Here is a 12,316-nt window from a genome sequence, read left to right as displayed (position 1 = left end):
AGAGATAGGGAGGGTTGTGAGGCTGGAGGAGATTACAGAGATAGGGAGGGTTGTGAGGCTGTAGGAGATTACAGTGATAGGGAGGGTTGTGAGGCTGGAGGAGATTACAGTGAAAGGGAGAGTTGTGAGGCTGTAGGAGATTACAGAGATAGGGAGGGTTGTGAGGCTGGAGGAGATTACAGAGATAGGGAGGGTTGTAGGGGCTGGAGTAGATTACAGAGATAGGGAGGGTTGTGAGGCTGGAGGAGATTACAGTGATAGGGAGGGTTGTGAGACTGGAGGAGATTACAGAGATAGGGTTGTGAGGCGGAGGAGATTACAGTGATAGGGAGGGTTGTGAGGCTGGAGGAGATTACAGTGATAGGGAGGGTTGTGAGGCTGTAGGAGATTACAGAGATAGGGAGGGTTGTGAGGCTGGAGGACGCTACAGAGATAGGGAGGTTTGTAGGGGCTGGAGGAGATTATAGAGATAGGGAGGGTTGTGAGGCTGGAGGAGATTACAGAGATAGGGAGGGTTGTGAGGCTGGAGGAGATTACAGAGATAGGGAGGGTTGTAGGGGCTGGAGTAGATTACAGAGATAGGGAGGGTTGTGAGGCTGGAGGAGATTACAGAGATAGGGAGGGTTGTGAGGCTGGAGGAGATTACAGAGATAGGGAGGGTTGTGAGGCTGGAGGAGATTACAGAGATAGGGAGGGTTGTGAGGCTGGAGGAGATTACAGAGATAGGGAGGGATGTAAGGGCTGGAGTAGATTACAGAGATAGGGAGGGCTGTGAGGCTGGAGGAGATTACAGAGATAGGGAGGGTTGTGAGGCTGGAGGAGATTACAGAGATAGGGAGGGTTGTGAGGCTGGAGGACGTTACAGAGATAGGGAGGATTGTAGGGGCTGGAGGAGATTACAGAGATAGGGAGGGTTGTGAGGCTGGAGGACGTTACAGAGATAGGGAGGGTAATAGGGGCTGGAGGAGATGACAATGATAGGGAGGGTTGTGAGGCTGGAGGAGGTTACAGAGATAGGGAGGCTTGTGAGGCTGGAGGAGATTACAGAGAGAGGGAGGGTTGTGAGGCTGGAGGAGATTGCAGTGATAGGGAGGGTTGTGAGGCTGGAGGAGGTTACAGAGAGAGGGAGGGTTGTGAGGCTGGAGGAGGTTACAGAGAGAGGGAGGGTTGTGAGGCTGGAGGAAGTTACAGAGATAGGGAGGGTTGTGAGGCTGGAGGAGATTACAGAGATAGGGAGGGTTGTGAGGCTGGAGGAGATTACAGAGAGAGGGAGGGTTGTGAGGCTGGAGGAGATTACAGAGATAGGGAGGGTTGTGAGGCTGGAGGAGATTACTGATAGGGAGGGTTGTGAGGCTGGAGGAGATTACAGAGATAGGGAGGGTTGTGAGGCTGGAGGAGATTACAGAGATAGGGAGGGTTGTGGGCTGGAGGAGATTACAGAGATAGGGAGGGTTGTGAGGCTGGAGGAGATTACAGTGATAGGGAGAGATGTGAGGCTGTAGGAGATTACAGAGATAGGGAGGGTTGTGAGGCTGGAGGAGATTACAGAGATAGGGAGGGTTGTAGGGGCTGGAGTAGATTACAGAGAGAGGGAGGGTTGTGAGGCTGGAGGAGATTGCAGTGATAGGGAGGGTTGTGAGGCTGGAGGAGGTTACAGAGAGAGGGAGGGTTGTGAGGCTGGAGGAGGTTACAGAGAGAGGGAGGGTTGTGAGGCTGGAGGAGGTTACAGAGATAGGGAGGGTTGTGAGGCTGGAGGAGATTACAGAGAGAGGGAGGGTTGTGAGGCTGGAGGAGATTACAGAGATAGAGAGGATTGTGAGGCTGGAGGAGATTACAGAGATAGGGAGGGTTGTGAGGCTGGAGGAGATTACAGAGATAGGGAGGGTTGTGAGGCTGGAGGAGATTACAGAGATAGGGAGGGTTGTGAGGCTGGAGGAGATTACAGAGAGAGGAGGGTTGTGAGGCTGGAGGAGATTGCAGTGATAGGGAGGGTTGTGAGGCTGGAGGAGATTACAGAGATAGGGAGGGTTGTGAGGCTGGAGGAGATTACAGAGATAGGGAGGGTTGTGAGGCTGGAGGAGATTACTGATAGGGAGGGTTGTGAGGCTGGAGGACGTTACAGAGATAGGGAGGGTTGTGAGGCTGGAGAAGATTACAGAGATAGGGAGGGTTGTGAGGCTGGAGGAGATTACAGAGATAGGGAGGGTTGTGAGGCTGGAGGACGTTACAGAGATAGGGAGGGTTGTCGGGGCAGGAGGAGATTACAGAGATAGGGTTGTGAGGCTGGAGGAGATGACAGAGATAGGGAGGGTTGTGGGCTGGAGGAGATTACAGAGATAGGGAGGGTTGTGAGGCTGGAGGAGATTACAGTGATAGGGAGGGTTGTGAGGCTGGAGGAGATTACAGAGATAGGGAGGGTTGTGAGGCTGGAGGACGTTACAGAGATAGGGAGGGTTGTGAGGCTGGAGGACGTTACAGAGATAGGGAGGGTTGTGAGGCTGGAGGAGATTACAGAGATAGGGAGGGTTGTGAGGCTGGAGGACGTTACAGAGATAGGGAGGGTTGTCGGGGCAGGAGGAGATTACAGAGATAGGGTTGTGAGGCTGGAGGAGATTACAGTGATAGGGAGGGTTGTGAGGCTGGAGGAGATTACAGTGATAGGGAGAGTTGTGAGGCTGTAGGAGATTACAGAGATAGGGAGGGTTGTGAGGCTGGAGGAGATTATAGAGATAGGGAGGGTTCTAGGGGCTGGAGTAGATTACAGAGATAGGGAGGGTTGTGAGGCTGGAGGAGATTACAGTGATAGGGAGGGTTGTGAGACTGGAGGAGATTACAGAGATAGGGTTGTGAGGCGGAGGAGATTACAGTGATAGGGAGGGTTGTGAGGCTGGAGGAGATTACAGTGATAGGGAGGGTTGTGAGGCTGTAGGAGATTACAGAGATAGGGAGGGTTGTGAGGCTGGAGGACGTTACAGTGATAGGGACCGTTGTGAGGCTGTAGGAGATTACAGTGATAGGGAGGGTTGTGAGGCTGGAGGAGATTACAGTGATAGGGAGAGTTGTGAGGCTGTAGGAGATTACAGAGATAGGGAGGGTTGTGAGGCTGGAGGAGATTACAGAGATAGGGAGGGTTCTAGGGGCTGGAGTAGATTACAGAGATAGGGAGGGTTGTGAGGCTGGAGGAGATTACAGTGATCGGGAGGGTTGTGAGACTGGAGGAGATTACAGAGATAGGGTTGTGAGGCGGAGGAGATTACAGTGATAGGGAGGGTTGTGAGGCTGGAGGAGATTACAGTGATAGGGAGGGTTGTGAGGCTGTAGGAGATTACAGAGATAGGGAGGGTTGTGAGGCTGGAGGACGCTACAGAGATAGGGAGGTTTGTAGGGGCTGGAGGAGATTATAGAGATAGGGAGGGTTGTGAGGCTGGAGGAGATTACAGAGATAGGGAGGGTTGTGAGGCTGGAGGAGATTACAGAGATAGGGAGGGTTGTAGGGGCTGGAGTAGATTACAGAGATAGGGAGGGTTGTGAGGCTGGAGGAGATTACAGAGATAGGGAGGGTTGTGAGGCTGGAGGAGATTACAGAGATAGGGAGGGTTGTGAGGCTGGAGGAGATTACAGAGATAGGGATGGTTGTGAGGCTGGAGGAGATTACAGAGATAGGGAGGGTTGTAGGGGCTGGAGTAGATTACAGAGATAGGGAGGGTTGTGAGGCTGGAGGAGATTACAGAGATAGGGAGGGTTGTGAGGCTGGAGGAGATTACAGAGATAGGGAGGGTTGTGAGGCTGGAGGACGTTACAGAGATAGGGAGGATTGTAGGGGCTGGAGGAGATGACAGAGATAGGGAGGGTTGTGAGGCTGGAGGACGTTACAGAGATAGGGAGGGTTATAGGGGCTGGAGGAGATGACAATGATAGGGAGGGTTGTGAGGCTGGAGGAGGTTACAGAGATAGGGAGGGTTGTGAGGCTGGAGGAGATTACAGAGAGAGGGAGGGTTGTGAGGCTGGAGGAGATTGCAGTGATAGGGAGGGTTGTGAGGCTGGAGGAGGTTACAGAGAGAGGGAGGGTTGTGAGGCTGGAGGAGGTTACAGAGAGAGGGAGGGTTGTGAGGCTGGAGGAGGTTACAGAGATAGGGAGGGTTGTGAGGCTGGAGGAGATTACAGAGATAGGGAGGGTTGTGAGGCTGGAGGAGATTACAGAGAGAGGGAGGGTTGTGAGGCTGGAGGAGATTACAGAGATAGGGAGGGTTGTGAGGCTGGAGGAGATTACAGAGATAGGGAGGGTTGTGAGGCTGGAGGAGATTACAGAGATAGGGAGGGTTGTGAGGCTGGAGGAGATTACAGAGATAGGGAGGGTTGTGAGGCTGGAGGAGATTACTGATAGGGAGGGTTGTGAGGCTGGAGGAGATTACAGTGATAGGGAGGGTTGTGAGGCTGGAGGAGATTACAGAGATAGGGAGGGTTGTGAGGCTGGAGGACGTTACAGAGATAGGGAGGGTTGTAGGGGCTGGAGGAGATTACAGAGATAGGGAGGGTTGTGAGGCTGCAGAAGATTGCAGAGATAGGGAGGGTTGTGAGGCTGGAGGAGATTACAGAGATAGGGAGGGTTGTGAGGCTGGAGGACGTTACAGAGATAGGGAGGGTTATCGGGGCAGGAGGAGATTACAGAGATAGGGTTGTGAGGCTGGAGGAGATGACAGAGATAGGGAGGGTTGTGGGCTGGAGGAGATTACAGAGATAGGGAGGGTTGTGAGGCTGGAGGAGATTACAGTGATAGGGAGGGTTGTGAGGCTGGAGGAGATTACAGAGATAGGGAGGGTTGTGAGGCTGTAGGAGATTACAGAGATAGGGAGGGTTGTGAGGCTGGAGGACGTTACAGTGATAGGGACCGTTGTGAGGCTGTAGGAGATTACAGTGATAGGGAGGGTTGTGAGGCTGGAGGAGATTACAGTGATAGGGAGAGTTGTGAGGCTGTAGGAGATTACAGAGATAGGGAGGGTTGTGAGGCTGGAGGAGATTACAGAGATAGGGAGGGTTCTAGGGGCTGGAGTAGATTACAGAGATAGGGAGGGTTGTGAGGCTGGAGGAGATTACAGTGATAGGGAGGGTTGTGAGACTGGAGGAGATTACAGAGATAGGGTTGTGAGGCGGAGGAGATTACAGTGATAGGGAGGGTTGTGAGGCTGGAGGAGATTACAGTGATAGGGAGGGTTGTGAGGCTGTAGGAGATTACAGAGATAGGGAGGGTTGTGAGGCTGGAGGACGCTACAGAGATAGGGAGGTTTGTAGGGGCTGGAGGAGATTATAGAGATAGGGAGGGTTGTGAGGCTGGAGGAGATTACAGAGATAGGGAGGGTTGTGAGGCTGGAGGAGATTACAGAGATAGGGAGGGTTGTAGGGGCTGGAGTAGATTACAGAGATAGGGAGGGTTGTGAGGCTGGAGGAGATTACAGAGATAGGGAGGGTTGTGAGGCTGGAGGAGATTACAGAGATAGGGAGGGTTGTGAGGCTGGAGGAGATTACAGAGATAGGGATGGTTGTGAGGCTGGAGGAGATTACAGAGATAGGGAGGGTTGTAGGGGCTGGAGTAGATTACAGAGATAGGGAGGGTTGTGAGGCTGGAGGAGATTACAGAGATAGGGAGGGTTGTGAGGCTGGAGGAGATTACAGAGATAGGGAGGGTTGTGAGGCTGGAGGACGTTACAGAGATAGGGAGGATTGTAGGGGCTGGAGGAGATGACAGAGATAGGGAGGGTTGTGAGGCTGGAGGACGTTACAGAGATAGGGAGGGTTATAGGGGCTGGAGGAGATGACAATGATAGGGAGGGTTGTGAGGCTGGAGGAGGTTACAGAGATAGGGAGGGTTGTGAGGCTGGAGGAGATTACAGAGAGAGGGAGGGTTGTGAGGCTGGAGGAGATTGCAGTGATAGGGAGGGTTGTGAGGCTGGAGGAGGTTACAGAGAGAGGGAGGGTTGTGAGGCTGGAGGAGGTTACAGAGAGAGGGAGGGTTGTGAGGCTGGAGGAGGTTACAGAGATAGGGAGGGTTGTGAGGCTGGAGGAGATTACAGAGATAGGGAGGGTTGTGAGGCTGGAGGAGATTACAGAGAGAGGGAGGGTTGTGAGGCTGGAGGAGATTACAGAGATAGGGAGGGTTGTGAGGCTGGAGGAGATTACAGAGATAGGGAGGGTTGTGAGGCTGGAGGAGATTACAGAGATAGGGAGGGTTGTGAGGCTGGAGGAGATTACAGAGATAGGGAGGGTTGTGAGGCTGGAGGAGATTACTGATAGGGAGGGTTGTGAGGCTGGAGGAGATTACAGTGATAGGGAGGGTTGTGAGGCTGGAGGAGATTACAGAGATAGGGAGGGTTGTGGGCTGGAGGAGATTACAGAGATAGGGAGGGTTGTGAGGCTGGAGGAGATTACAGTGATAGGGAGGGTTGTGAGGCTGGAGGAGATTACAGAGATAGGGAGGGTTGTGAGGCTGGAGGAGGTTACAGAGATAGGGAGGGTTGTGAGGCTGGAGGAGATTACAGTGATAGGGAGGGTTGTGAGGCTGGAGGAGATTACAGTGATAGGAAGAGTTGTGATGCTGCAGGAGATTACAGAGATAGGGAGGGTTGTGAGGCTGGAGGAGATTACAGAGATAGGGAGGGTTCTAGGGGCTGGAGTAGATTACAGAGATAGGGAGGGTTGTGAGGCTGGAGGAGATTACAGTGATAGGGAGGGTTGTGAGACTGGAGGAGATTACAGAGATAGGGTTGTGAGGCGGAGGAGATTACAGTGATAGGGAGGGTTGTGAGGCTGGAGGAGATTACAGTGATAGGGAGGGTTGTGAGGCTGTAGGAGATTACAGAGATAGGGAGGGTTGTGAGGCTGGAGGAGATTACAGAGATAGGGAGGGTTGTGAGGCTGGAGGACGTTACAGAGATAGGGAGGGTTGTCGGGGCAGGAGGAGATTACAGAGATAGGGTTGTGAGGCTGGAGTGGATGACAGAGATAGGGAGGGTTGTGGGCTGGAGGAGATTACAGAGATAGGGAGGGTTGTGAGGCTGGAGGAGATTACAGTGATAGGGAGGGTTGTGAGGCTGGAGGAGATTACAGAGATAGGGAGGGTTGTGAGGCTGGAGGACGTTACAGAGATAGGGAGGGTTGTGAGGCTGGAGGACGTTACAGAGATAGGGAGGGTTGTGAGGCTGGAGGAGATTACAGAGATAGGGAGGGTTGTGAGGCTGGAGGACGTTACAGAGATAGGGAGGGTTGTCGGGGCAGGAGGAGATTACAGAGATAGGGTTGTGAGGCTGGAGGAGATTACAGTGATAGGGAGGGTTGTGAGGCTGGAGGAGATTACAGTGATAGGGAGAGTTGTGAGGCTGTAGGAGATTACAGAGATAGGGAGGGTTGTGAGGCTGGAGGAGATTATAGAGATAGGGAGGGTTCTAGGGGCTGGAGTAGATTACAGAGATAGGGAGGGTTGTGAGGCTGGAGGAGATTACAGTGATAGGGAGGGTTGTGAGACTGGAGGAGATTACAGAGATAGGGTTGTGAGGCGGAGGAGATTACAGTGATAGGGAGGGTTGTGAGGCTGGAGGAGATTACAGTGATAGGGAGGGTTGTGAGGCTGTAGGAGATTACAGAGATAGGGAGGGTTGTGAGGCTGGAGGACGTTACAGTGATAGGGACCGTTGTGAGGCTGTAGGAGATTACAGTGATAGGGAGGGTTGTGAGGCTGGAGGAGATTACAGTGATAGGGAGAGTTGTGAGGCTGTAGGAGATTACAGAGATAGGGAGGGTTGTGAGGCTGGAGGAGATTACAGAGATAGGGAGGGTTCTAGGGGCTGGAGTAGATTACAGAGATAGGGAGGGTTGTGAGGCTGGAGGAGATTACAGTGATCGGGAGGGTTGTGAGACTGGAGGAGATTACAGAGATAGGGTTGTGAGGCGGAGGAGATTACAGTGATAGGGAGGGTTGTGAGGCTGGAGGAGATTACAGTGATAGGGAGGGTTGTGAGGCTGTAGGAGATTACAGAGATAGGGAGGGTTGTGAGGCTGGAGGACGCTACAGAGATAGGGAGGTTTGTAGGGGCTGGAGGAGATTATAGAGATAGGGAGGGTTGTGAGGCTGGAGGAGATTACAGAGATAGGGAGGGTTGTGAGGCTGGAGGAGATTACAGAGATAGGGAGGGTTGTAGGGGCTGGAGTAGATTACAGAGATAGGGAGGGTTGTGAGGCTGGAGGAGATTACAGAGATAGGGAGGGTTGTGAGGCTGGAGGAGATTACAGAGATAGGGAGGGTTGTGAGGCTGGAGGAGATTACAGAGATAGGGATGGTTGTGAGGCTGGAGGAGATTACAGAGATAGGGAGGGTTGTAGGGGCTGGAGTAGATTACAGAGATAGGGAGGGTTGTGAGGCTGGAGGAGATTACAGAGATAGGGAGGGTTGTGAGGCTGGAGGAGATTACAGAGATAGGGAGGGTTGTGAGGCTGGAGGACGTTACAGAGATAGGGAGGATTGTAGGGGCTGGAGGAGATGACAGAGATAGGGAGGGTTGTGAGGCTGGAGGACGTTACAGAGATAGGGAGGGTTATAGGGGCTGGAGGAGATGACAATGATAGGGAGGGTTGTGAGGCTGGAGGAGGTTACAGAGATAGGGAGGGTTGTGAGGCTGGAGGAGATTACAGAGAGAGGGAGGGTTGTGAGGCTGGAGGAGATTGCAGTGATAGGGAGGGTTGTGAGGCTGGAGGAGGTTACAGAGAGAGGGAGGGTTGTGAGGCTGGAGGAGGTTACAGAGAGAGGGAGGGTTGTGAGGCTGGAGGAGGTTACAGAGATAGGGAGGGTTGTGAGGCTGGAGGAGATTACAGAGATAGGGAGGGTTGTGAGGCTGGAGGAGATTACAGAGAGAGGGAGGGTTGTGAGGCTGGAGGAGATTACAGAGATAGGGAGGGTTGTGAGGCTGGAGGAGATTACAGAGATAGGGAGGGTTGTGAGGCTGGAGGAGATTACAGAGATAGGGAGGGTTGTGAGGCTGGAGGAGATTACAGAGATAGGGAGGGTTGTGAGGCTGGAGGAGATTACTGATAGGGAGGGTTGTGAGGCTGGAGGAGATTACAGTGATAGGGAGGGTTGTGAGGCTGGAGGAGATTACAGAGATAGGGAGGGTTGTGAGGCTGGAGGACGTTACAGAGATAGGGAGGGTTGTAGGGGCTGGAGGAGATTACAGAGATAGGGAGGGTTGTGAGGCTGGAGAAGATTACAGAGATAGGGAGGGTTGTGAGGCTGGAGGAGATTACAGAGATAGGGAGGGTTGTGAGGCTGGAGGACGTTACAGAGATAGGGAGGGTTATCGGGGCAGGAGGAGATTACAGAGATAGGGTTGTGAGGCTGGAGGAGATGACAGAGATAGGGAGGGTTGTGGGCTGGAGGAGATTACAGAGATAGGGAGGGTTGTGAGGCTGGAGGAGATTACAGTGATAGGGAGGGTTGTGAGGCTGGAGGAGATTACAGAGATAGGGAGGGTTGTGAGGCTGTAGGAGATTACAGAGATAGGGAGGGTTGTGAGGCTGGAGGACGTTACAGTGATAGGGACCGTTGTGAGGCTGTAGGAGATTACAGTGATAGGGAGGGTTGTGAGGCTGGAGGAGATTACAGTGATAGGGAGAGTTGTGAGGCTGTAGGAGATTACAGAGATAGGGAGGGTTGTGAGGCTGGAGGAGATTACAGAGATAGGGAGGGTTCTAGGGGCTGGAGTAGATTACAGAGATAGGGAGGGTTGTGAGGCTGGAGGAGATTACAGTGATAGGGAGGGTTGTGAGACTGGAGGAGATTACAGAGATAGGGTTGTGAGGCGGAGGAGATTACAGTGATAGGGAGGGTTGTGAGGCTGGAGGAGATTACAGTGATAGGGAGGGTTGTGAGGCTGTAGGAGATTACAGAGATAGGGAGGGTTGTGAGGCTGGAGGACGCTACAGAGATAGGGAGGTTTGTAGGGGCTGGAGGAGATTATAGAGATAGGGAGGGTTGTGAGGCTGGAGGAGATTACAGAGATAGGGAGGGTTGTGAGGCTGGAGGAGATTACAGAGATAGGGAGGGTTGTAGGGGCTGGAGTAGATTACAGAGATAGGGAGGGTTGTGAGGCTGGAGGAGATTACAGAGATAGGGAGGGTTGTGAGGCTGGAGGAGATTACAGAGATAGGGAGGGTTGTGAGGCTGGAGGAGATTACAGAGATAGGGATGGTTGTGAGGCTGGAGGAGATTACAGAGATAGGGAGGGTTGTAGGGGCTGGAGTAGATTACAGAGATAGGGAGGGTTGTGAGGCTGGAGGAGATTACAGAGATAGGGAGGGTTGTGAGGCTGGAGGAGATTACAGAGATAGGGAGGGTTGTGAGGCTGGAGGACGTTACAGAGATAGGGAGGGTTATAGGGGCTGGAGGAGATGACAATGATAGGGAGGGTTGTGAGGCTGGAGGAGGTTACAGAGATAGGGAGGGTTGTGAGGCTGGAGGAGATTACAGAGAGAGGGAGGGTTGTGAGGCTGGAGGAGATTGCAGTGATAGGGAGGGTTGTGAGGCTGGAGGAGGTTACAGAGAGAGGGAGGGTTGTGAGGCTGGAGGAGGTTACAGAGAGAGGGAGGGTTGTGAGGCTGGAGGAGGTTACAGAGATAGGGAGGGTTGTGAGGCTGGAGGAGATTACAGAGATAGGGAGGGTTGTGAGGCTGGAGGAGATTACAGAGAGAGGGAGGGTTGTGAGGCTGGAGGAGATTACAGAGATAGGGAGGGTTGTGAGGCTGGAGGAGATTACAGAGATAGGGAGGGTTGTGAGGCTGGAGGAGATTACAGAGATAGGGAGGGTTGTGAGGCTGGAGGAGATTACAGAGATAGGGAGGGTTGTGAGGCTGGAGGAGATTACTGATAGGGAGGGTTGTGAGGCTGGAGGAGATTACAGTGATAGGGAGGGTTGTGAGGCTGGAGGAGATTACACAGATAGGGAGGGTTGTGAGGCTGGAGGACGTTACAGAGATAGGGAGGGTTGTAGGGGCTGGAGGAGATTACAGAGATAGGGAGGGTTGTGAGGCTGGAGAAGATTACAGAGATAGGGAGGGTTGTGAGGCTGGAGGAGATTACAGAGATAGGGAGGGTTGTGAGGCTGGAGGACGTTACAGAGATAGGGAGGGTTATCGGGGCAGGAGGAGATTACAGAGATAGGGTTGTGAGGCTGGAGGAGATGACAGAGATAGGGAGGGTTGTGGGCTGGAGGAGATTACAGAGATAGGGAGGGTTGTGAGGCTGGAGGAGATTACAGTGATAGGGAGGGTTGTGAGGCTGGAGGAGATTACAGAGATAGGGAGGGTTGTGAGGCTGGAGGAGGTTACAGAGATAGGGAGGGTTGTGAGGCTGGAGGAGATTACAGTGATAGGGAGGGTTGTGAGGCTGGAGGAGATTACAGTGATAGGAAGAGTTGTGATGCTGCAGGAGATTACAGAGATAGGGAGGGTTGTGAGGCTGGAGGAGATTACAGAGATAGGGAGGGTTCTAGGGGCTGGAGTAGATTACAGAGATAGGGAGGGTTGTGAGGCTGGAGGAGATTACAGTGATAGGGAGGGTTGTGAGACTGGAGGAGATTACAGAGATAGGGTTGTGAGGCGGAGGAGATTACAGTGATAGGGAGGGTTGTGAGGCTGGAGGAGATTACAGTGATAGGGAGGGTTGTGAGGCTGTAGGAGATTACAGAGATAGGGAGGGTTGTGAGGCTGGAGGACGTTACAGTGATAGGGAGGGTTGTGAGGCTGTAGGAGATTACAGTGATAGGGAGGGTTGTGAGGCTGGAGGAGATTACAGTGATAGGGAGGGTTCTAGGGGTTGTGAGGCTGGAGGAGATTACAGAGATAGGGAGGGTTGTGAGGCTGGAGGAGATTACAGAGATAGGGAGGGTTGTAGGGGCTGGAGTAGATTACAGAGATAGGGAGAGTTGTGAGGCTGGAGGAGATTACAGAGATAGGGAGGGTTGTGAGGCTGGAGGAGATTACAGAGATAGGGAGGGTTGTGAGGCTGGAAGAGATTACAGAGATAGGGAGGGTTGTGAGGCTGGAGGAGATTACAGAGATAGGGAGGGTTGTAGGGGCTGGAGTAGATTACAGAGATAGGGAGGGTTGTGAGGCTGGAGGAGATTACAGAGATAGGGAGGGTTGTGAGGCTGGAGGAGATTACAGAGATAGGGAGGGTTGTGAGGCTGGAGGACGTTACAGAGATAGGGAGGATTGTAGGGGCTGGAGGAGATTACAGAGATAGGGAGGGTTGTGAGGCTGGAGGACGTTACAGAGA

This window comes from Heterodontus francisci, unplaced genomic scaffold, assembly GCF_036365525.1.
Source record: "Heterodontus francisci isolate sHetFra1 unplaced genomic scaffold, sHetFra1.hap1 HAP1_SCAFFOLD_843, whole genome shotgun sequence".
Classification (NCBI taxonomy): domain Eukaryota; kingdom Metazoa; phylum Chordata; class Chondrichthyes; order Heterodontiformes; family Heterodontidae; genus Heterodontus; species Heterodontus francisci.
This window is presented reverse-complemented; position numbering follows the sequence as displayed.